The sequence below is a fragment of the Athene noctua genome, chromosome 21 (assembly GCF_965140245.1).
Source record: "Athene noctua chromosome 21, bAthNoc1.hap1.1, whole genome shotgun sequence".
NCBI classification, from domain to species: Eukaryota; Metazoa; Chordata; class Aves; order Strigiformes; family Strigidae; genus Athene; species Athene noctua.
In genome coordinates this window covers 4,953,285-4,979,464 of record NC_134057.1, presented here as the reverse complement: position 1 = coordinate 4,979,464, position 26,180 = coordinate 4,953,285, and positions in this window count along the sequence as shown.

Here is a 26,180-nt window from a genome sequence, read left to right as displayed (position 1 = left end):
GGTAAACAAAGGGTGCAGACTATCGACATTGAGCAAATTGCTAGCAACTGGTTTGAACCAATATATATATTTTTTTTTTTTATTATACATATATATTTTTATATATATTAAATATTTATATGTAAATGCTAAGTCCTATAGCTGAACCAAAAAAATACATCTCTCCTAGGAACGGGGATCACCCTGTGAAGCAGATTGTTTCCTACTGCCCTAGGAGAGGACAGAAGATAAGAACAGTGAAACAACCACCACCTTCACTAACTCAGCTCCCACAGCCAAATCCCATTGGAGAAGCGATGTTTCTCTCCCATTTCTGCCCATTATCCATCTCCAGCCTTTGAGGAGCAGGACAGGGCTGGAGAAGGGGCTGGGAGGCAGCCCACACTGCCCTCCTGGGCTGCTATTATGTCAGTCCTGATTTCGGATACAGCAGATGGGAACCCAAGATGGTCTAACAAGACATTTGAAAGTCAGAGGCAAATGCCGAGAATGTGAAAACCTGTCAGTCAGAGAGCTCCTGGCTTCAACAGCACCGTTTCGCTCCTGCTGGTGTGATTTTCCTGCTGGAAGAAGGCGTTTGGAGCAAGGGCACGCACTGCAGATGGCCCGGCACCCCTTCGGCTGTAATCTTGCTGGAGATGGTGGGCATGGACAGGGTGGATCCAGGTGGTCACAGTCAAGGTCTCCACTCCTGTCTCAGCTCTCAGCACTGGCAGAGGCAGATTTTGTCCAGGGAGGCAAAGGCAGCCCCGATCCGCAGCAGCCAGTGAGATTTTCCACTATCCCTCCCCTCAATATTAAAATTCAGTAGCAAAGTCAAATCACCAGTGTGATTTACTGCTACCAGCCAACATACATTGTGGAGGGAGAGGAGAAATCCCTCTTTTGATTTCTGCTCAGGGGTGATACCATAAACTGGACAGATCCTATTTTTTATATCCCATTTTATTTGCAGTTACCACTAACTTTTGCTTTCTAAGCCCAGGGAGAGGTCAAGAAGGTGGGTTAAGTTAACGCGCCAGCCTTTAAGTCTGGAATGAAAGATGTCTGGAAGCAGCACACTGACCTCCAGCAGCCGCCTGTGCCAGCAGGCTGCCATGCCTGAGCCCAGGCAGTAACGAGGGTTACTCTTAACAGGAGTCTGTCCACATCGCTATCTCTGGGTAACCCTTGTCGAAAGAGGCACGAACTGGCACCCCCGAGGCAGCCCATTGGGTGATGCTCCGGATTGCAAATGACTTCCATTAAGGCAGAGCGTTAATACAATGCATTACAAATGAAACCCTAATGACAGGACACTGGCAGTATTGCTTCTACTTGATATTAATTGGGTGACACTTTCTTTTAATGGTACATTAATTAATGAGGAATATCAACGGTAGTCCACGACACCCGCATTAATACAAATGAATTCATTATCATCGGTGTTATTACAAGAAATGACAAATAAATCTGTAACAGTGGGGCCCTTCAAATAATAGCCACGAATCATTAGGTATTGCATTCATTTATACAGCGTACTGCAAATATATACATGCAATCTGTGGATGCTTATCTATTCACACGTCCCTCTCCATGCCAGCCCAGTATCTGTTCCTCCCTCTCTCTCGAGCTGTCCTGAACCACCTCGCAGGAGGACCCAGTGGCCAGCCCAGCTGGCCAAGAAGAGACTGGGACTTGCTTTCACATCAACTCACTGCCAGGACTTCTCGCTAGCTCCTTCTCTTATCTCACACACACTGAACAACCATCTTGAGTCTTCAAAAGGCCCTCTGATCTAGCACATGTATTCCTGTAAAGAGGATCACCTTCCTTCCCTCTATCTCTTGAGCTACCATTTTAGCCAGGCAGATAGAAACCTGCCTGCTTTACCACCTTATTTATTTATTTTACTGCTTGTTTATCCCCTGTTCTGGTAGAAAAGCTAAAAGCGCCTTTCACAGCACAGAGTGCCTCACTTCTGACCATAGGTGGAGCAAGTAATTTGTCATCAGAAAAGTAGGGGGAAAAAAATCTTTCTTTGAAGTCTGGGATTTGTAGGTCCCAAAGATCCATCAAAAAAGAAACTCCTGTGAGAGCCTCTGCAGCAGCCTGGGAGCAGGTATCACTCTCAACACAAGCGAAAGCAAAATCCATACAGCTGTACTGATTCAAAAAATATTTTCCTGTCTTCCCACAGATGGCTTTATTAGCAAAGGGAGGATCGATAACAGTTCAGCTCAGGTCTCCTTGTCGGGCTTTGCTCCTGCCGAAACGCTCACGCTAAAAGAAGCAAACTCCAGCATGAAGCGTTTCTGTCGAGTCCCGTCGTGACATGGTTCCGCTGGAGGGACTCCAGCAGTGTGGATACCGCTCTCCCACAACCTAACACCCCAGTTGGCTGTCTCCCACCACCTCTGCCGTGCTCGCGGGCAGAAAGAGCCGTTACAAACCTGGGACAAAAGAACGTGCGGGGAATATTTTTTTTTTTTTAAATACAATATATGAAGACTTACTGACTTGCCCTTGAACTGCTAGAGCTGGAAAACCCAGCAGAGAAGCTAGATCAAACTAATTAAGATATATAATAAAGACAGGAAACCTAGCAACCCAAAGGAGGAAGAATCAGGAAGAAAAGCATCAAGTCTCCCAGTTCATGCAGCATCCCAGTGCGGCAGTATAAGGAATGGCATATGTCACATGCTCCAAACTCATCTCTGCTAGTATGCATGCTATGAAAGATGGGTTTATCAACACACAGCACTCTAGCTTTACCTGCTTTGACCTGAAAACTCCCTGCTTAGCACTACTTGCTGCACCCACCTGCAGAGCAGCTTTGTCTCACCCTCACGCTTGATGCCACCTGCCTGCATTGAGGATTAGGCACCCTGAGGACAGAGCCTGCCCTCTACTATAAGCAGAAGATGCTTATCTTACTCTGCACGGCACAGTTGGTTTTTTCACACCTTCTTCTGTCAGTAAGGTTTTTTTCCACCTGGGAAGATCAGAGGCAAAGAAAAGCAGGAAAAATTACACAAGAGCTCCAAGGTACATGGTAAATAAGCCTCTAGTCCTAAAAGTAGGTGCTTGAGCATGGAGCATCAGGAGCCAACCTGCCTGGAAAGGAGAGGAAAAGGGGCAAGTGGGACCACAGAAAGGTTTGCAAAGGGAAGCAGCATCTTGTGTTGGACTGGATACAGATGCTCAGCTCTGGAACAATAAAAGAGCATCCTTCATCGCCGAATACAGACCAAGGACTAATGCTCTGAATTTACTGTGACTATGCTAACCACGAAGACCCACACAGCAGTTATTTGTGAAGTGGAAAAGGTATATTAGCATGAAATAGGTCGATAGTATCATCAGCCTCTTGAGGACTGAGAGAGAGGCAAGTAATCATTGCCTCTGGCTACATGGTGGGGGAAGTTATAAAGCATCGCAGAACTAGTAGCTTTACTGAAGCTGTAATTTTTTGACATCAGATTAAAAGTTTTAGATTCTGCCCTGAGGAAAGGATGGACTGATCTGCTCCCAGTACTTCCCTCAGCAAGGCTGAGGGTTTCCATGTAGGTGACAGGGAAAAGATAGCCCTGAAAAGTGGTTTTCCAAGTTACTGCCTTCTTGCTTCAGAGTTCTCCAGCTAATTTCCTTGCAGAGGCAAAACTCTGCTACAGGAGCATCCCACTTTAGGGGCTGTGCTGCGAGAGCAATGCAGCCAAGCTCCTCAAGCAAGAGGAAGGATGCAAACCATCAGATGCAGCTTTGTAGCCACATCGCTGGTGCATTTCTTCTCCTGTCCTCGTCAGCAACATGCCCTCCAAGCTGTGATTAAAACGTAGAGGGCTCATGTGTGGCAACAAAGCTCTTTGAATTGTTCAACTTCTGGGCTGTTTTGCTTCAGTTTTGCTTTTCTTTAATCCAGGCTGGGATCTCAGTTCATCAGCTTGGATGATTGTGTTCATGTCGCGCTGTTTCCCCATCTAGCAGGATTCCTAATGAAAAGGGTTTTCCCAGAGGACTCAGTTCACCGGCTGCATTGACTGACACATCTGGATGAAACGAAGAGAGCAATGCTTTGGAATTCCCTTCATTCACTTTAGGCCAAAACCCTTCAGTTCAGGGCAGCATCTGCATGGTGGGAAACAGGCACAAATCCAGCTTAATCCTCTGAACCTTGCCAGAGGAATGGGGTTAAGTCTATTCTTTTCACTTGGGTCACTTCAGTTCTCCTCTTCCCTTGGCTTTGTCCTCATTCACAGATGAGAAAATGGATTATTTGCCCAACTTTGTTTTCTTAACATCCCTGGCTTATACATTACAAACTTAAACAAAACTCACAACGATTACAAATAAATCAGGCGTTTCCCTCTCTTCTTTCACTGTTTCTCACCTTCGCTTACCTCCTTATCACCGCTAGAAGTTTATTGCCAATGTCTGGCAGGGACCTACTGCCTGACAGTCTTAGGTGAGCTCAGGTTTCTAAGCCCACTTAAGTTCCTCTCTCCATCGCCTTCACCCTAGACAAACCCCAGGAAAGCAAAGGCAAAAAACCCCAAAGCTAAGGTGCACGCTCTGCACCCCAGATGTGCCCAAGCTCTCCTTCAGCTAACTTGAAACTCTGAATGAGGCACGTGAGCATGGGCACCGGTCAGCCTCCACCTCCAGGCATGACCTTGAAGATGTTCAGGTGACTCATTTTGGCAAAAAGCAGGGCCCAGGGGAGAAGGGCAGGGTACCCCTCTCAGCATGATGCTGTTACACCAGGAACACCATAAGCCAGCACAGACCCAGCTAGTCATACCTCTGCTCATATAGCCCAAAAATAGGGATAAGCTAAACAATCCCCATATCGGATGTACTTAGGGAATAACATTGCCAACCCATGTTTACAAGGCCGAGACATTACAAACCCTGCCACCGAAGCACAGAACATGGATTCACACTCTGGCACCTGCTCTCCTGATTTTAAGTGAAGGCTGGAGGAGCTGCTTTTGAAGACGTGGGCTAACAGCAAGCAGGCACCGATGCCAAGTTGATACTCTGGAGGAACTGCATACCATGGCTTTAAATACCTGCTCCTGGCACGATGAACAGCTTTGTGCTACTGAAGCTTCGGACTACTGAAGCAATGAAATCAGCTATTTTTGCCTCTAAATCCCCAAGGAACAACCTGATGAGGAGGTGGGGAGATCTTTCAAGCCTCAGCAAAGTCTGAGGCTGCAACGAGCAGTGAGGTGCAGAGGGTAGGACAGGAACATCAGCATGGGACACAGTCAGGGCTGGTCACATCATGGGTTAAGTCACAGCAGTTTTCAAAACCTCAGCTTATCAAGTGGACCCACAAAAGCAATCACACTGGACACGGCTTAGATGCATCCTCACATTAAAAATAACTTTTTACTTTTCTCTCTTATTCCTTAAACCGCTCATCCCCAAGAGCAACACAAACCACCCAGAAACACCAGGAAGAGTGGAGCACAGGTTTTCAGAGACAACCCAGACACTTCCCTCCCAGCCTCCACCTTGCCACTACCCATACTCATGGCGATCTGCCCCCATGGCCACGTGGAAGAGCAAGCACACTTGTCTGAATGCCAGGGAGAAGTGGTGAGGTAAGCCAAGACATGAATTTTTGTTTCATACTATTCATTTCCAGACTGAACCTGGAGGCATGAAGTCCCACCCAGAGCACTCAGCCTCTCTTCCATAAAATACCTTTCTGGGTAGATCTACTGTGGCAGACAAAGGGCTGACCCACATGACCACAAGCTCATTATCCCTTGCACATTACTCTTCGTAGGAGCACAAGGCAGTCGCTGTGTGAAGCTCCCCTCCCTGTTTTCCCTTCTCTTTGGAAGGACCACTGGCCCAGGACATTCCAAAGGGATGTTTGTGATGCACTCCTGAACCTCCCTCCTCCCCTCAGCTCTGCTCATCACACTCTTTGCTCTAACCAGGGTTCAAACCTTTGTCAGGGGCACACTGCTGCCTCTCTGCTTGCAGAAGAGCTTTGTGGATAAACTTTAATACAAGCAAGCAATTATAATACCGCAGATCAGTAATGCTACATTAAACATCATCCTAAATTGTCAACGCACTCCATGAGCGCTCCAGAGGATATCCATGAAGGCTCCTATGCTAACAGCCAGGGAAACAGGACGGGCCTTGCATCCAGCCTTGAAAGCCCTTTCCTAAATCCTCCCATCTCCCTCACAAGCTCCCTGAGCCCCAGCAGTCCTGGGTTGCATTTGGCACCATTAGGCACTCAAACCTTCCCCTGGACAGCAGAAAGCCTCTGTAAGCACTTGCAAAGCCATCAAGTTCTCCTTCAAATTACTCCCAAACTACTCAGTTTTGGAAGGGATGGTAGCAAAAGGCAACCGCCTTCTGCTTGTGTGTTACAACACAACCTGAACCAGTTCCCAGGCAGGCAGGAATGTCCCAAGCCCTAAAGGAATTCCCAGCTCCTTGCTCAGCACCAATGGTCTCTGACCACCTCCTTGCACCCCTCACAGCTCGCAGGCTCTTGCTGCTACCTTATCAGCTTCTGGGGCAAGGATGACACTTTCTGCCGCAACTCTGAGCACCTGTCTGAGGCTTCATAACCTTATGTTAAGGCAAACAATTTTTCTCTTTAATTTCTAATAGCATTGCCAAAGGAACCAGCCTTTGCGATATAGCCCAAAGAATCAACCAAGCATACTGTGAAGTCACGTTGGAAGAGGGGTCAAAGCAATCAGTCAGTGACATCAATTGTGTCAAGTGGATTTTAAAAATACCTTAAGTGTTTTTTAAAAATACCTGGTGTTTTATTATAAAAGTGCTAAGGATTTGGTTGCCTTTTTTTTTTTTTTTTTTTAAAGGGGCCACAATCTCTGAACACCCCTGGGAACATCATAAGAACCAAGGCAATTGGGTCCTACAGCCCTGCCATAGCATCTCTTGCAGGGATAATACACCAGTAAAAGACTTAGACAGCACCGGTGTGGAAAGCACATTCCAGCAAGGGATCTCTGTGTTAAAATACAGGAGGTAAAGGTGGAAAAGAAGACAGAGAAAGGAAACAGAAAGGAGAAAGAAAAAAGCTGCATTTTGGTCCTTATCTAGAAACACAAGGACAACTCCCTCTTCCTCTCTCTCAGTTGATCATGTCTATTTTCATCCAGCAGAGCAGATCCCAGCTCTGCCAGTATCCTTGCCATGTCCAAGGAATTAGCATGGCTTAAACCTTTGGCATTACACGGGGAAAAAAAAACAAATAGTCACAGAAACCAAACTCCACACAACCCTGCAAAGCCTTCTCTCCTGAAACTGTTCACTTTGAGACACTGTCTGCAGTCAACAGGCACTTCCTGACCACCGACATCCCTCCAGCAGCATCAGACTGAGCCTTATCATATCGATTGGGGCTGCAGATGAGGATCAGGAGAGGGCCAGGCTTATTTGCCAGGGCAGGGAAAAAACTAACCCTGCAGCACCACAGCCCCCTGAGTCCTCCTGCTATGGCTCCCGCTCCCCTTTCTGCACTGATTGCAAAAGCTCGCCCTTCTGCTGATTACAGTTGATGGTCCTGGCTGGTTTTTGCCCCTCCAGACCAGACCCTCTATTATCAAGGGTCTGGTTTTTTTAAAAGGTTTGTTTTTTTGACTGCTTTTTCAGTTCAGCTAGCAAGTTTATTTTTTGCTTGGGTTCCTTCCTACCCTGTCTGGATGTGGTGATGGATTTTGGTGCTTGCCAGAATTCAGCAAAACCAGGCTCGCTGGGTAGTATTAACTTCTAACCCCTATGTAAAAAATAGCTACAATAAAGCAGAGTGAATAATATAAGCTTCACATAATGTAACTTTGATTAAAAAACACTGCCCTCTTCATCATTCCTAGGTGGTAACTCCAGAGAAACGTCCTTCCTGAGGTCTGGAAAGCCTGCAAGGTCTGGGGAGAGAAGAGCTGATACGACACCGGCACATCCCAGAGCTACTTCCAAGCCCAAAAGGGAAGGTGGAGGGAGCAAACTCAGAGGAAAAGACCACAACAGAAAAAAAGACAGATTCCTCCCTCCTCCGAGTAGCAGAGGCAGTCAAAAGACAGCTTAGCAAGGCAGCCCACAGACCCTCCCAGCTTTAGCCTGGCCGCAGGACCAAAGCACCAAGGTCCATGGCAGAGAAACATCATCCTTTCCCTCGTGAGACCTTCCCTCAGATGCAAAAATCTCCATGTATTTAATTATTCTCCCCTTCACTCCTGGTGCCGGCAGACTGTGGCAGGAGCTGTTTTGTTACAGCATGCAGGAGGAGGCAGAAAAGGTTTTAATTTCACGCCTTGCACCAGGCGCTGCAATTTTGGACACTGTTTGTTATCTGACTTCTGGCCCTATCTCTGGTCCCGATGCTCCTCAGGCAGCCGCGGCCAGTTGGCTTTTTAATTTATTCTCTGCTAGGATGGGGATTCTGTTCAAGTGAGAGCCCTCACTGGCCAGGCGTGCTGTTTTAATAACAAAATGCCTTCGAGTTTGGAGGTGTGACTTTGTGCCAGGTTAAGTAGAGCACCTGCCACTTCTGGGGGGCTGCAGCTCCTGTGCTGCAGCAGATAGGGTTGAAGGAAACCCCACTGCTGTAAATCACGGTTTTCTTCAACTTTTATCCACCCAGAAAGGAAAAAAAAAATAAAAATTACCTGGGACTAAACTCAATTCCCAAATCTCCCCCCTCCCCAGATGGCTGAACTGAAACCCTGAATCAAAGGGCCACCTCCCAAAAAGTGAGAGGAAGCTCACAGCTGCTGCAGTGATACCTTCATCACCATCAAAACTACACAAGCCTCTGAAATTCCTGCTCAAGGGCCTAAGGCTGAATTTTTTTTTTTTTTTTTTTTTTTTCTTTGCCTACAACTGTGCCCCTGTCTTTAGGAAAACCTGCTGTGGTATAAAAGCCTCCAAAACATGTGTTTGCAAGTATTTGCTCTCCCTGGTGACTCTTGGGACCTAGAAACATCAGCATGAATCTCTGCTTTTATTTTTTCAAAGGTATTTTCAGCTCCTTTCCTTGTAATTCAGACTGGAAATGTAAACAGGTCATGAAGATTGAAAGGTGCCTGTCCTTTTTGTCTGTAACACTGCTGGTCCATGAGCGCCCAGTCTCCAGCGCAGCCCTGCACAGCTGCGTCCCTGCTCCCCAGCAGAGCCACAGCCCGACACCTCCAATGCTTAACAAACCCCATCCTCACGCACAGCTCCTGGCAGCATCTCACCCAGGTGCTTGCAGGTTTTCTCAGGTTGCCCGGAGCCGAGTTACCATCTCGAGTGACAGGCCAGGGTGATCTTCATGCACATGAGCCACCAGCTTAATAGCACAAGAGACAGCAAGAGACCTAAAATCCATGTCAGCTGATACTAACTGCTTCTGTCAGAGGAGAGACATCTTGCTTTCTCCATCAGCACCCCAAGCCCTGCTGCAACTATATGCAGACCCAAGCTCTTATAGAGCGACAGCACGGGGAAGTTTTTGCCCCCAAACCCTCAGGTAGACACCGCTGCTGATTTTGGTCTGCAGTATGATGCAACTTGGGGCAACTTGGGCTTTTGCCTACCCCAAGCACAACTTGCTCGGACACTTATGCCTGGTCTAACTTGGCCTGGTACCTCTCTATAGCAGGTCACAGCTCACACAGACGGAATTCCCTGACAGAAGATTGTGGATGACTTGGGCAACAGCTGCCCCCAGCTCTTCAGGCTGATCCTTTGCACAGCAGCAAGGCAAAGGATTTCCTACATTTTCAGTATGTGCAAAAAGCAAGGAGTAAAGTCACATTTGCAGGCTGGGGATCTGCGGCATCCATCTCATGTTGGATGGCAAAAAACCCAAAAAAGACCGAGCACCTTCAAGATGATCGCACCCCAGGAGAAATTCTCCCCAAAGTTTTTATTGTATAAAACTTCCTCCCAAACCCCAACCCCTCTCTTTGTTCCAGGGTGGTTTGTCAATACAGAGTTTAGATCTCTGGCAAAGGACTCGGGATGAAAGAAATCAAGAGTAGGTAATTGCCGCGTGAAAATGACAGCACAGCGATTTACACAGACAAAAATGGACCGCGGAATACCAAGAGGCAGCCAACAGCGGAGAATCAATACCTCCCAAGAGGTGGGATTATTAGGGAGAGAAAGGGGCTTGAAAGATCCATAAGTGCCTGATGACTGACTATTTCCAAACGACCGTCCACTGAATGAAAATTGCCTTCGGAGGGATGCCAGGCCCTTTCCAAGGGTGTGCATTTAGCTTGGGGATGCTGCCACATCTCTGTGAGGAGCTGCAAAGCTGGGTGGTCATCGTGACCATCACTCCCCCCTACCCTTCCAGCAAAGGTACGAGACAACACCGCAGAGGGGAGCTCTTCTCTTTCCGGGGTGCACCCTGCTCTGGGGGTGGAAGGTGCGAGGTAACATCCCAGGAAGGATTTTAGGTAAACCAGGCTCGTGCATTTTGGCCTGTGCACTGTCATTTCTATTAGAAACGCATCAAAAAGAGGCAGCAGGACAAAATGTGAGTTTACAATTCTTTTGTTTTTGCCAGCATACCCAAAGCATCCCTGCAGTCATTAACAAATCAGATTTGCCAGTTCCCCTTATTTCCTATAAAAGCCACTCATGTTCCATCAGTATCTTTTAAATAGCCATTTACATGCTTTGCTCAACTCCTCCATGCTGCAGGCACACACAAAGTCCACCCTACTACAGACATCCCCAGAAAATTATATGTTTTACACCTCTTCATAATGCCATGGGAATCCACCAGGATCTCCTCCAGCACTTCCAAGTGACGATTACTTCTGTTTTCAGTCCCAGCAGAGCCCATTACCTACCCAAGCCATCCTGTTCTCCAGGGACAGACAAGAGTCTGAGCATCCTAGCAGCTAAGACAACAACACAGGACAATATCACTTTGCTTTTCCCTGGTATGGCAGGTGTATGTCTCCAAAAGCATCCTTAGGATCTGTCTCTTGAATAACATAAATTCACACACCTCCAGCCAAATACCTGCCCTCCAAACATGGAGGGAGCTCGTTTTCAACAAGCATGCCTCTGGGCATTTCAGCTTTTCATCGAGCACAGGTTTCACACACCCAGCAGCTCTCTGCCAAAAGCAGGCTGCTGAAAACACAGGCTGGGAGCTGCTCTCAGTGGCTTGGGGGAAACTCATGTTCGACTTAGCGCTAAGTACACTCAAAATACAAAAGTTGTCCCTGGATGAAAGCAGACAGGAGACCCAGGAGTCTCATTTTCTCAGGGGATAGCCAATTGCTCACAGCATATCTGGGTAGGAAAAATGAGTAAAAGCCAGATCAGCTATTTCCTTCTCTGACTACCATGCAGCTCCAATGTCTGCACATCTGGGTTTGGTTTTCCTTTTTTTGTTTAAACCATCTTTCAAAGGTGAAGACATAAATAAGATTTTCTTTTAGGAGGGGAGAGAAGGGAGATCACAGTGCAAGCAAGACAGGAGTGAGGACCCTAAAAGAACAATTTTTGAAATATGAGCAGGAAAGAGTTTGTCCAGGGACAGCTTAGATGTACTATTTCTTTTGCAAAGGAAGGTAAAAAGAGCTGTTCTATCTCTGGTTTTACACCATTTAGTTCATCAGCCCGGACAGAAGCTATACAGCAGGAAAAGAGCAATGCACAAGACATGGTCTCTGAATCCTTCTTCCAGCAGAGTTTCTTCTATCACTATTTATTTTCTATTAAAGGTATACAGGAGGAACTGAAAATGAAGTTTTGTTTTTTAATTGAAGGAGCTATTTGCTAGCACTTAGCTCAGACTAGGGAAGAAACGTCAAAAACTAAGGACTCATGACTCTTGGAGAGGAGTAGAGAGGGAACTGCACGTGGAGCCTCTGTCCTGGAGCAGCTTTGGCACACTTGGCTCAGCACCACTGGTGTCACAAACTGCACTTGGAGCTCCTCTGGGAGGATGGTGAAGCCCAGGGATGAGGGACAGAGAACAGCAGGAGCTGAGAAAGGGGACAGCAGCAGAAAACTCTTCCAACCAACCCCATGTTGGCCAAGAAAACTTTTCCCTGCAAGCTTCCCAGAGAAATTACTTTATTCACAGAAAAAAAAAAGACCCCAAAAAAACAGAACAAAGAAGAAAAGGGCAATTCAACCCTTCCATTTTTGAGGTTTATAAAAGGCACAGGATTTAACCTTTACACACACATAGGATGACCCAGTGTCTGCTGAGGGCCAACAGACTAAAACAAAACAGCAACCGACATTAAAAATAAGGAAAATTCAAGTGAGAACAGGGAAAACAAGCTCTAAGGAGAGCTCATTTCATACCTACACAGACCTTCGTGGCTTGTGGTACTCTGCATCCTCTGACTGTGAGCAGACATCGTGCTCTCCTAAGCACAAGAGCTAAACAGAAGCAGTTGGTGCAGTGGCCATGGTTGGAGAATGCACAGGTCTTGTAGGCTCTACCTGTGCCCTCAGCACGTCCAGTTTGCAGACCTGAGTCTGCATGAAGGGCAGCTCACATTGTTGTATTTAAAATTATAATTAAGAGAACAGAGTAAATAGGCTTATGTTGGGTCCACATACCTTCACTGTGATTTTGAAAGCACAAAAGTGAACAAAAGGTGTCCTTGAATCAGAAAACCAATGAATGAGACCTGTAAGGAAGCCCAACAGTCCAAACAACCCACCAGATACCAGCTGTTTCCAAGATACTATCCCTCCCTCAAAGCCTGGATGAGAGGCAGTGAATGAACACTCAGCAGCAACACATGTGGGCTATTTTGGGCCTAGAAAGAACAAATGCCAGAGTTGGAATGGTGTAACAGTGTTAGCCAAATAACCGTAGTGACATCGGCTCTGGAAACGCTGTGCTGGAGGCAGGATTTCACTGCCCGACACAGCATCAGCCCCTGGCACAGGCAGCAGGAGCAGACCCCCAACAACAGCACACTGTCTGTCCCTCTGGCCACCTCTGCTCTGTCCTCCCAGCACCCCAAAATGGAGGCGGTACGGACCAACCACCTCACATGGTCCCAGTTAGAACAACTTCACAGCAGGGAGAGCGATGGGAAGTCACAGCACCATAGAATCATTTATATTGGAAAAAAACCCTTTAAGATCGTGGAGTCTGACTGTAAACCTAACACTGACAAGTTCACCACTAAAGCACGTTTCTGAGTGCCACAGTCAGGTAGCAGAAGGATAACAGAAGGGAGATATAGCAACAACATACGCTATTAATTGTAAAGAGCTGCTAAAGGTAAGCATGCCCACTGAAGCAAAACGCTGAAGTCAAAAGAAAATTCACCTGGATGAGGATAACCCAGAAACAAATATTCAGGTTGTAGCCCAAACTGAACATACAATTATGAATAAAAACAAGAGAGAGGACTTTTGATATCTTGGTGTAGTTCTTGTTTTACATTTTCTACACATTCAATGTACACTTGGTTCGGGTCTTAACCAGGAAATGAAAATAAAAGCACCTTGTCAAAGTCATGATAAGGAGGAGGATTTGGGGCAACGAATGATGCCCGTTAATTGTCATTTGTAGCCAGTCCCCAAGAAGTGAAAGAAGAAATGCCAACCTGGCACTGGTGCAGTATTTAACCCAACTGCAGACCTGCTCCCATACACTGTTGGTGCCCACCTGCTCTGCCAGCAAAATCCCATTAAAATGGAACAAGCAAAATGATGTTTCAAGAACACATCTACTTCAAAACAGCTGCACCCAGCAAACATTATGTGGCCTAAGACTCAAATGTTCTTCTTCTTCCCATCAGTCAGGCTCGGTGAAGGATTTGCTGTGTGGGTTTTGTTTTGTTTATTACTTCTAATGACTTTCTCATTATCATTTCGCTGTGAAACATAAACGATGGTTATGGGAGAAATCATATTATTTGGATGGCTTTATTAAATTAGAGAGCAAATCTGTGTATATTTCTGGCTCAGGATAAATGTTTGAACTTTGAGAGGCCAAAATTCATTTTCAGACAAAGCCGTTTTCGGAAGCTCTGGAATCAGTGGTTATATTTGCCCTCAGCTGCAAGGGAGATGTATGGGGGTATTTCTCAATTTAATCCCTCCTAGCGATTTAACCAAATCACTAAACCAAAACCCCGCTTCTAGATCCATTTATGAGAAACTAGAGACTTGCGGAACATAATGGAGAAATAAAGGCAAAATAGCACTGAAAAAAATATAAGTCATCCTGCCTCTGTGCCCCCATTCCCCTAGTCCTCACATGGGGACTTCATTCAGCTCACGTATTTTCTGGGAGTGAAATCACTGTCTTCACACATTCACAACAAGGGCTGAAAAAGTGTTTATTTCTACAGATACCGCTATGGCTGATAACACCAGTACAGCTCCACCAGAAATAGTAACAGCAGCCAGCAGACGTGCAAACGGGTAACCGCGCCGGTACAGGTTACCTGCAAGAATTAAGAGATGCGCCACTTAAAATATACAAGGAGATGTCTGGCACCTTATCTGCACTAGGGTTCCTGCAGGACCACCGGCAGGACTCAGCTGGTGGTGACAGTGGAAGAAAAGTGAGTGTGAAACACACACAGGACGAGAAAGCTGTTGCTAGATGGGCAGATGAGGTTGCAGTTTCCTCCTCTTTTCCATCCATCCATCCATCCCTCCTTCCCTCCCAGTCCCAGGAGGGGACCAGAAACCAAATACGTTTTCCAGGCATCAAATCAAAGGGCCCCCCAGCCGTTTAAAACCAATACCTGACACTGGAATAAACCTGTTAAAAAGAATAAATTCCCCCAAGCACACCCAAAGGGAAAAAGCAAGGGAAAAAGCAATAGAAAATCGACCCCGATAAAAGGTCTGTTAAATGAAAGCATTTTCGGCATGCCAACCCAAAATATACGGCGTGCAACAAGTAATCTTTGTGAGAGGAATACCTGCTGGAAAAAGAGAGCCAGGAAGAGGAGGGGAAATGTTTGGGGTCCTCTAGTCACCATTACGGTAGGGAATGTGATATGAACTACAAGGAACAGGCTCTGAAGCAATCAGACACGCCTGTGGACCCCAGGACCCCAAAGACAGACAGTCTCAAGAAGCCCAAGCATCTTGTGGGAGGACCAGTACCCAGGATGAGGAGAGACACAGGCCAGGACTATGCCAAGCTGGAAGCAAGTAAGATCTATTCTGCTAATAATACATAAATCAAGAGCAAAGGGCCTTGGGGGAAAAAAAAAAAAAAAAAAAAAAAAGAAAAAAGGAAAGGGGTAGTTTTTCAACCAGGGGCAGTTCCACAGCATTGGCCATGAGCAGCTGTACTCACAGCTGCTGGAGGATAGAAAGCAGGAATCAGTTCTACCTGTACTCTGTCTAGGGTAAAATACAACTTGCCATCTTTCCACCACAAGCTGGAGACAAGTAGAAGTGTTGCCTCGGGCATCCCGGCCAGCCCTGGACATGCCTCACCCCCTCCGCCCCAACATCACATGGTCGGTGGGCAGCAGGAGCTGCTCCACCAACTCCACAGCCAGGGGATGCCCACGCCTTGCACAAGGCAAAAGGAGGGGAAGAACGAAGATGTTGAAAGAAACTGAGGCAGGCAAACCCAGGACAGCTATCATGCCCTCTGACTAATCCTTTCTTTAAGAAGGAGCTGCAGGAACACAAATACTCTTTTTCACAGTGGTGCAGTTTCCTTGGGAGAGACTCTGGTTCATCCTGGAGCACACAGCAGGAAACACAGGACCACCACGTCTCCACGTCCTCCTAAGTGCCCTGGGCGGCAGCCCTGCAGTCTTCCCAGAAATTTGCACACAGCAACTATGAAGGAAGGAGGACAACACGTAGCTGTCTGAGGTTTTCCTGCCAGCTCGGGTTAAAGTTCACGTTTCAGCAGGATCCATTTAACTTTTAGCGTCAGATGCGCTAAGGGCATGTAAATTGTTGCTACTTCATCCGGTTTGATTCCGTCTTATCTGGCTGTAAGTCACTTTTTTTTGCAAGACTGTGGGTCAGTCTCAAGGGTTTGGAGGGAACTGTCATCATCTGTTGCATTATTTTGTCTGGGTTATTTTAAATCTTGGTGCTCTGACGGAACAGCAAGCGCAGCTGTGACAGACCTTATGCAGGTGGTGAAATATATGGCCACAGAAGCGTGCTGCCTGTGGATATCAAACCTGTGGCTATTGCTTCACCTAACACCAGCCCGTTGTCCTACATGGACCAGGAGAAGCTGGAGACTTCTGTCCCAGGGACTGTTGGGCAGGATCCAGCTCCCCTGCTACTGACCCCTCTTTCATTTAGTAAACATGTCACACAAATAAACACAGAAACAGCTGGATCTGCAATGAACTAAAGATGTGCAACACCCACAAAAGAACAAGTTAAAGCCTCCTTCTCTCAGACCTTCTGAGAGCTGCAGGTCACCGCCATGTGTCACTGCTACCATTTCCCCTTCAAGGACTCCCACTGGTTTTTACTAAAACCCCCCAAACGCTCAAGAGCACGCTGCTTCTCCTTTTCTGCAAGTGAGGTACGTCGGTACTTGCGGTCAGATTTTTTTCAATGAGTGCCAGGCAGCTCCTCTTCTTCCTCCTCTATTTTCTTCCTCCTTCTCATGCCCTGCCAGGGAGCCCAGCAGCTCTCTGGGTTTTCTGACACCTGCCATCTCCACCAAAGCCACGGTCCCACCTGGGACCTAAGGAGCAGCAGTATGGCACACAAGGGGCTGGCAGTTTGTGGCAAAGATCCCTTGCTAATTAGCAATGAGACCCACTCAGCTGTTGCACACAGTAATGCTATTAGTTCATTCCCCCCTTCAAGGTGAGGAACTTTTCTGGGTAGCTGAACAGCTGGAGATTAACATCTCCTTCCGTAAAGCATCTCTGCTTATTATTTGTAGGACATTGCTACAACCAACTGGCCTAAGGCAGGCCAGGAAGGCTATAAACTACACCCCAGGTGTAGTAACGGAAGTGGTGTGAATGGGATTAAGTCAAAGGTGTGAATCCTCCTCACAGTCCCAGTGCAGAAGGACCTAAAGCAGAAGACACGTCTCTGCGTCGAGGCTGAACATCCTGGCATCCCCTAACCTCCCGTGGTATTTAATCTGCAGGTAGAGAGGGGAGCATTCACATTCCTGAGCTTGTATGAAAACACTAGTTATGACCATTTCTTACCTTCCCCACAAATGCTTTAAGACATCTCTTGAGACTTGGGGGGGGGGGGGGGGGGGGGCGGGGGTGTTGGGGGGGCGGGCGTGCAAAAAACCCAAACCTATCGACTCTGACAACCCTTTTTTATTCTGTACATGTCCAGTTGTGTCATATTTCTAAACCCACAGCCAGGCCGATGTTTCAGCTGCTCAAAAGGAAATCACGGATGTAGCCAGGAACAGGCAAGTTGGGGTATGGTGCCTGAAAGCAGCTTCCCACTGCCTGTGCAGAGGAGCCTGCACTGAATAAAAGGTTCAGCCACAGTGGACGGCAACGTCCATGTTTCACACACCACCTGCATAGCACACCTAGGAATAGGGTTGAAACATGAAACACATTGATGAAGAACTGATGTGACACTCTTCCAGCAAACTCCTGTGTCCAGGAACAACGTCCTACTTCTTACACCAAAAAGACAGAAATCCTATAAATGCATTTACCCTTTAAAAAACATCTCTTGACACCAAATCAATGGAAATAACTTGCACCCTTTTCCCACAAGAAGCTGGTAAAACACTTGCTTCAAGCACAAGGAGGGGTTTGTGCTCCCCTCTCTTCCAGTCCTTATCACCCCCTTCATTCCCGGCCACAGTTTTCCAGAAGCAAAAGCACCCCAAAGGATCCAAAGACCCCACCAAATGAATGGGGAGACATTGGAAAAGAAGAAGAGTGACTTTGCCAACCGTATTTTTATGAACTCCTAGAAATGAAGAAAGAGAGAAGCCAAGCTCCTTGGGAAGCAAAGCCTTTAAGTTAAATGTATCATGAAAAAGAAAACTTCTGTCACTGCTTAAAAAGGTTTTTGACAGGTCTTCATTTGTAACCCACAAACAAATGCAGTTTCTCATGCTCCATGAACTCTAATATCACTTCATAGCAGACCTGAACCCAACTCTCCATTGAAAACCCAGAGAAGCAACCACATTAAAATAGCTCTCTCCACTGCTTTTGGGCACACCAGAAATCTTTCATTTCAGGAGCTGCACTTAAGTGCCTGGGAGCACAACCTGAATAGATAGAAACGGCTGCTCAAAATCATTTCAATAGCTTTGAGTGGACCAGTTGCTGTTAATTCAAGCCTAACAAACATGGCATTATTATACAAGACAGAAAGAAATAGTGCTTTGCCCTATTTAAGCTACAGACAAGTTTCAGAAACATCTTTTGTGACTTAGTTGATGAGAGAGACTGGCCATAGCCCAACAGTTCAGACCTGCATAGCCATCTAAGAGCCCACCACCACCGAGGAGAAGGGGTACAGAAAGCAAAGAGAAGAGTCATCCACCACACACCAGGGTTAGGGATAGAGGGGAGAAATAAGGACCCACTCCAGACCAAGGACCTCAAACAGCATGTGACACAGCAGGTGGGACAATCTCCTTCATGCCTTGCTCTGTAAGAAGGCAGTTGTTCAGAGAGGCAAACCGAACAGGCAGCTTCTCAACACGTGTGTCTGTGGCAGTCTGCCTCAAAAGCAACGTCAATAGGCACGATGACAGAGTGGTGCCAGCACGATGCTGAGATGCAGGCTCTTGTCAAAAACTATATTTGAGAGATGGCCAACAGTCACAGAAATGCACAAGCCAGGCCCCATCTCCAGAACAGAAAGATGAATGGAAACAAAGAGAAGGCCATCTTCTAGGTGATGGAGAAGCTGAAGAGCCAACATCCCACAACAACCCAAAAGATATGGACAACATGTCCACTGGCCACAGACTTTGCATCCAGCTTGAAACCTCAAAACTAGCTGCAAAACCACTCAGAATTAGTCCTTGGCTACCTGCTCCACAGCTCACACCTTTCATCCTTGCTCATACATTTAAAAGTTTAGCCAGCACAACCTGTGAACTCAGACAGTCCCTTTTAGGAGATTTACAGCCCAGGTAGGTGTGGAAATTTATATTTCATCTGCACAATGCAAGCAGTGCATTTTCACCTCTTAATTTTTTTGTTAATTTTCATTTCGTGCTTTCTTTCTGCAGAGCTCCCAAGATTTTGTGTAATCTACTAACTCACCCCTCCTTCTGAAAGCAGGATGAGTGGCTACAAAGTCCAGGTTTGTCACCAGCCAGAGGAATCCTCTAGAAAGAAAACCTGCAGGAGAGAGATAAGAAGCATCTCCTCCACTCATCGGAATTCAGGAAAAAGACCAAAACAAATATTAATGAGAGGCACTTAACTGCGCCTGTTCAGCAATCAATAATGCACAACAAGGTACGCAGTCGGGCCGTGCACTTCATGCCGTCGCTGTGCTGGAGGTCCCAGACGGAGGGGTCTTCTGCTAATCCCCTCCTTGAGGTTGTACCGGCAGCTCTCCACGCCCCCATCCCCTTCCACGGTCTCCCTCCATTAGAGAAGCAGGGGACCAGAGCAGTGACTAACATCTCGCAGTTGTGTCTAATAATTACATTCATCCCAACTAGCCACGTTACTCTTTTTTTTTTTTTATTAATCTAGACCGTCCAATTATTCAAACATATCAGGCATTTGGCCATGCCAGTGAACACTCTGGAGCCTTTCTCCGTGGATGGGTGGCATTTGCACAACAGCTGTCAGAGGGAGGGGGTACAGGACTGCTTGGTGGGGCTCCACTCTGACACCCTGCATGGGGAAGGGGTGAAGTGGGAGGGTGTGATCACAGATGGATGCAGGGAAATGCTGTCCGAGCTGCAGGGGCTTGTCTGGAGAGCGGACTGATGCCTGCAAGAGTGGAGATTGCAGCTCAGGAACCTATTTACCTTTCTGTGCCTGTTTCACACAAAACCTTCATCTGTCACTAGTTCAGCTTCTCCTCCATGTCACCCCTACAGGGACCGTCTCCCACTCCTGCCCACAAGCACCGAGCAGAGGACAGTGGCTGGGGGGACCCGAGGGGGTTCTCCCCTGACCTCCCACTCTTCCAACAGGATTCCCGGGCTGGCATTTGAGGGTGCTTCAGCGGGTCCTGCGGTGCAGGCTGCGGGAAAAGAATGGCTTTCAGCTCAATTACCCTTCACATTCCAATTCCATAACGCTCCAATGAGGCTTTTTTTAACCAACCTCCCCCCCAAAAAAAGCACGCCTGCCGCAGCCCAGCCTCAAGCGCAAACGTGCAGAAGGGACACAACTTGCAGCCCTTGCAGCTGGTGTGAGCCTTGGCTCTCCTGTCCCTCCTGCCCACCTTTCCTGAAGGTGTCCTCTAGGCTGCCTTTTCCTCTCCTTGCCAGGCACTCTCCTGCCAGGGATTGGGCTCCTTCTTGCTTTTCTTCCAGCTTTTGCTTGACTCCTGAGCTCCCAAGCCCAAAACACCAAATATCAGGCTCCTCAGAAATGCATGTTAGGTGCAAGCAGAAAGCACCGTCGCTGCTGCTTGGACCACCAAACACTCCTATATACCTCACAGAGACAGAACAACGCAGCGCAGCCACTTACACGCCTCTCTTCAGAGGTACATGCAATAAGAAAATAAATGCAGTGAAAGATTCCCTGCTTCATACAACTAAAAGTGAAAAATAGATCTGCTATCTTCCAGAGAAGAGTTGACCTCCTCCTGACATCATCTAAGCAGGTCAAAAGACGACGTGCGAGCACACAGCAAGACACTAGTTAAGATGATGATGAAGGACATGCTCTGGAGGTGCAACCTTGCTGAAGGTTTGCCCTACAGATAGGGGTAGGTCTTGTGTTCAAGTTCCTCAGAAATTAGAATTCTTCCTTGCAGAGAAGGCCATCCCAGCCCATCCCCTGAAGCTCATGCAGCCCTCAGACGTGAGGAGGAATTTGCATGCAAGGTAGACGTGCTTGGAGGCAATGCTGCAGCTATGTCCTACAGGGCAGAGACATCCCCCCCTTGCATGATGCCTGGTCTTTAGCCCCAACACCATTTCCCTGCTGATTGCAAGGACTGGGATGAACTGCAGTATTGTAGTCCTTGGGGGGGGCGGGGGTGTCATACCAAAAGAAGCAGCCTCTTTGCAAAATTTCCTTCCCAAATGCACAAGTTATATATAGGAAAACAAAATGCCCACCTGTCCTGTTATTTCACCAACCAGCTGAAAGCCCCTGTGATGCTTCACGGGCCATCAGCTAACCACCTCAGTGGAACAGCTTTATGCTTTAACCCTCTCAGCCTACCTCAAAGGCAAGGCACAGGCAGCACATCTCGGAGAGGGCAGCGTTTTCTCTTGGGAGACTGAGAAATCTGCACACGCACATCTGGCCGTGTGTTTCCAGCATGTTTAATAGAATGATTTTCCAAGTGCTGGCTCAGTAGCTCCTGACCCGTGTAGGTTTGGGGTCCTCCAAATCACAAGCGCAGCAGAAATCATTCTCCATTCAGGTTGCTTATCAAGGTCTGGTTATGGTATGAAGCAGAGGTAAGTCCCTCTTTCTTCAAAACTCAGAGGGCTGTGTTCTCAGCTTACCTCTAAATAAAGGTTTACTAATTAGTGGAAGTTATTTACATCTTCCACTCTTGGTAATGAATTGAGAAGTACTAAAAAAAACACTCCTATGGGTAACAAACTCCTTTCTTTCTCCTTAAATATGGAGGTAGTGCTGGTGGCCACCCTGGCAAAAACAGCCAGACTCTAGGTGCCTCCAAACACATGAGCAATCAAGACTCATCACACATAGACTGGGCGGGAGGCAGACGACTTAATACCTCCTCTTCTCCCTTCCCTCCTTCTCATTACCCTTTCAAGTTTGATTTACAATTGCAGGCCGAGCCTAGCTGGAAGTGACGTATCAACATGATGAAAACCAAGGCAGGTTTGAAAACCAGGAAGACTCAGTATAACCATCACCTGAGCTCAGAGGAGATGGACAGGCTGTGGCTGAATTCCTCACACTAGCACCCCAGTGAGATCCTGTGGACCATGCTGAATAAGCTCAGTCCCTGGAAAGAGAGGGACAAACCACTCCTGTCCCTAAACCCAGGGGTGAGTGATGGTCTCTGCAACATCGGGTGACAGCTCCCTCCTCCTACCAGTGCACCTCTTCACACTTCCCTTAATTGTCTGGAAATGTGCTGCACTGGGACACGGAGCTGGCTTGAACATCTACTTATCAAGACCCTTTGCATGCACGTGCAAATGCTTGTGTGCGCAAAACTGCCTTGTGAGCTGTATATCTTGGAAAAAAAAGAGCAGAGCCTGACATTTGGACAGCAAGGCAGAGCAGCAGAAACACAGCAGGAGTCAGGAAAGCAGCGGTGGAGAGGCAAGAAAACTGCAAAAGCGTATTTGCAAAGCTCATTTACCGCACATTTGCTCAGTTCTGCTACTCAGAAGGGAGGGGGGCTCATGGCAATACTGCAGTGGTGGAGACTATCTCCACAGACACCCAACAGCTCAGCACCATGCCAAACCTTCCTGCATGACATCGCTCTCTGAACTCACATAGACCCGGATTTGGTTTGCATCCTTATTTAGGGAAAAAAAAAAAACACAAAAAAACCCAAAAAATGCTTCTCAAATATCCTGTAAAACAAATCCTGAAAATCAAAAACCTTCAGGTTTTTTTTCTTGAAACAAAATTGCCTTGAACCCTATATTCAGTTTTCCTGCTCTCTTCATTATTCACACCACCAAAATAAATCAACCACATTTTAGGTTCAACAGCAATTAATAGTTGAAATTAAGAAATGGCTGCCTAATACTGATTGAAACTTCTGCCTAGATTAAAATTTCTTTCATTTGTAATGAAAATAGTTTGGATCCAATACAAACAGTTCAGTTCAAACATAAATATTTAAAAAATATAGAGAAAAACTGATTTAGTCTATTATTTTATCACAAAGTATGACCAGCAGGAGAAAGCTTTTTATACATGACTGTCACTCACACATTACAAACTAATAAAATACAAACTGCAATTCTGAAAAAGAAATTGGAATGAATCTATTGCAAGAGCGATTTTTATTGTTCTTTTGAAATGCTATTTCTGCCCAGCTTTGCTGTCAAAATGACAACATTTTTCCTAAATATTTCCATCTCAATTAAAACCGGTGTTTTTACTGAAAAGCTGCTTTGGCAAGCCTCTTCTGCCGGCTCTAGCCTCACCTTCCCCAGCTGCCCTGAGTGAGGATGCTAACATGTGCCCACCTTGCAGGTCTGCTGCTGAGCTCAATTATTTTGGGTTGAAAAGAACCCGTATCCTAAAATGGTTGTGGCTGGGGCACTATCCGCCAGCACAGTGCATTTCAGTATGACCTTAATCATACTTTAATTTAGGCGGCACAATTGAAAAAGGAGCCCAAAACAACAAACTGCATGATTACGTGGGTTAAAAAAAAAATAAATTTCACTTTCCGCGAAGGCTCTTTTGCTGCCTTGCACTGAGCAGTTCCTACCCGCACGCTGCCCTCGCAGCCTGAACGCGTTAATAAACATTTCTACAGCCAGGCACGCTCCTGCTGCTGACTTAAAAGATGATGTACAGAGAGGGAGGTAAACTAAACAGGGATGCAAAGGGAGGGGATGCGGCTTTTGCTGGCTGGCACAAGATAATAAGTTACGTCCCAGGCTTCTGGGAGAATATCGTAACCAGAGGAAAGAGAGATAAAACAAAACTAATTGCTGGCAGGTCACATTCATTAGCTCCTCGCTTCTCTGCCTGTTTCTGGCAGCAGAGAGCCCTTCCTCCTGCCGGGGACAAGGAAGAGACCTTGAAGCCATCTGCTGCCCAGATGTGTAAGTGTAATTATTCCAAAAGGGCTGGGCTCAAATGCCCCGTGCGGGTGCTTCCAGTCCCCGTTAGCAGAGCAGCCCTTCAGCCCCGGCCTCGGTCGCTCCCGCAGCAAGAGATGCTGCAGGACCACAACTGGTTGTCTGAGCAACCCAGTCACTTGCTGCCAGCGGGGCCGAGGGGATCCCAAGGAGCCGTCATCACTTGGCGCCAACCATCCTGTGCTCAGAAGTTGTCCCGACCTTGGGGACGGGTCTGAGACAGACACCCGTAACAAATTCAGAGCTCTGAAAATCAGCAACAACGGGAAGGTACTGGGTCTCAGCACCCATACAAAGAAACTCCTGCAGAGCGCCGGAGAGCATGCCTGCATCCTGGGGCTGTTCAGGAGCTCAGCCAGTGAGGATGTTTTTCCTTGTCCCCCATTTCTTCCAAGAAGAATGATTATTGATTTGTCTAAGTTACCTGTCCCCTCTTCATCTGCCTGCTCCTCGCTTGTAGAATACTTCTGTATACTGTCTCCTCCTCTGCCCCAAGATTATTTCTTTGGCTCTGGGAGTCTTATTTTCCCAGCACGATGGCTCCTCCACAGAGGCACCGAATTGTTTGCTGCCCCACGCTAGCTTTCCTTTCAGCTCTAAATCTGCTGTTTTCTCCCCTTTCTGCTTTCCCCTGTCCCCCTCATCTACCCCAGCATTATACTGGTCAGAACAGCACGACTATTTCTAATTTTCAGGCTGTCCCCCCTCCTTGATGCACTATTCTTCCAGAAAGAGCCCAAGTTTTGCCTGGTGGAAATGACTGTTATCTCCAGGACACTTTACACATTACTTCCACGCCATTTGGAGTTTTCCGCCCCAGTAGTTTCTGTTGCGTCTCTCATTTCGCTCCTCAGGCACGTGTTTTAAAGACCAAGGTCTCCTATTCACCAGTGAAGCCAGACGAGTGACAGGACTGCTAGAGGTGGAGACTTTCTTTCTCCCTAGGATGTCAGGACATCACTTGAGACCTTTTGACGTTCTCTGTCTGGCGTCACAGTATATGCATCAGCAATAACGACAAAAACTTGAACACAGATGACCTGCTTCCAGGTCTAAGCACCTGCTTCATCACACAACAACTTCCTCCACACAAGCCTCCCAGCCCTGTGCAACCCCCCATCCCCAAGCCATGCCACTCAAAGCCTCCATGCCTTACCAGATGCAGCATGACTCTTTAATAAGCACCTCACCCCTTAGAAAAGTTTCTGCATAAATCCCACTGACATCTCCAACGTCTGCTGTGCAAACCCTTTAGCCCAAATGCTGTTTCAGTGCACTACGGCCTGTTTTGTTTAAGCGCCTTTCTTCAGTGCTGGCAGGAAAGAGCGGGGAGAAGATGGCAGCTGCCGCCTGGTGTGCTTCCAAGCTCTTGCCCGAAGGAACCTCCAGCATCCGAAAGCCAGAATGAATGCCCAAGACAGCGCCTGAACTTCCCTGCACTTAAACAGCCCGTTTATATTTTGCTTGCATGTGGAAAGTGGGGATCTTTATGAATATTTACAAACTCGCCCCAGAGCCAAATGTAGCCAGCTTGCCAACACACATGGCATCCCCCCCCCCCCCCCCCCCCGCCACCGTCAGAGTAAACTCAGCCTGATGACTTGTGCATTATTCACATCCCTCAGTCCCTATCTGCTTGCTACTTTCTCAGTGCCCCTTCTTTCTGCTCTTCCATGCCAGTGCAAGGCAGGAGATGGGCACTTGCACAGCCTCTCGATTACTGATGGGAAAGGGCATCCCATGGCACTGCTGGCAAAATCTTGACTCGGCAATTTGCTCCATGTAAAGATATGTTTTAACATTCAATCTTCCCAGGCAATATAGAAATAGCCCCATCTTGGTGGATCTTGCAGGCTGGGGTTGGGAGAGGAGGGGAGAAGGCATAATTTCTTTGAGAGATACTATATTCTACCTAGTGATTACGGAGCAGATGAAACCCTCTCAAAAGGATTATCTCATCCAGCTTAGAGATGGCTTTTTAATAGAAGGACAGTACAGCTGCACTTAAGACTACTGGAGGGAAAGCACACCCTTCACAATGTGTCTCTGCTTCCATGAGTTTGCTGGACAAAATTGGAAAGTAATTAAAGGTTGTGCAAAAATAATAATTTTAAAAAATCTGGAAAGAAGAAACATCAAAACAAATGCACGGTGACCAGCTCTGTGAAGCTGGGGAGATGGTATGGAGATCCAACCTGTTATTTTGTCAGTCAATTCTTCCCTCAGGGCTCATGGAAGCTGGCTTTGAAACTCAGCCACAATGAAGACAATTAAAAAGGAGGATGCTCGGGAA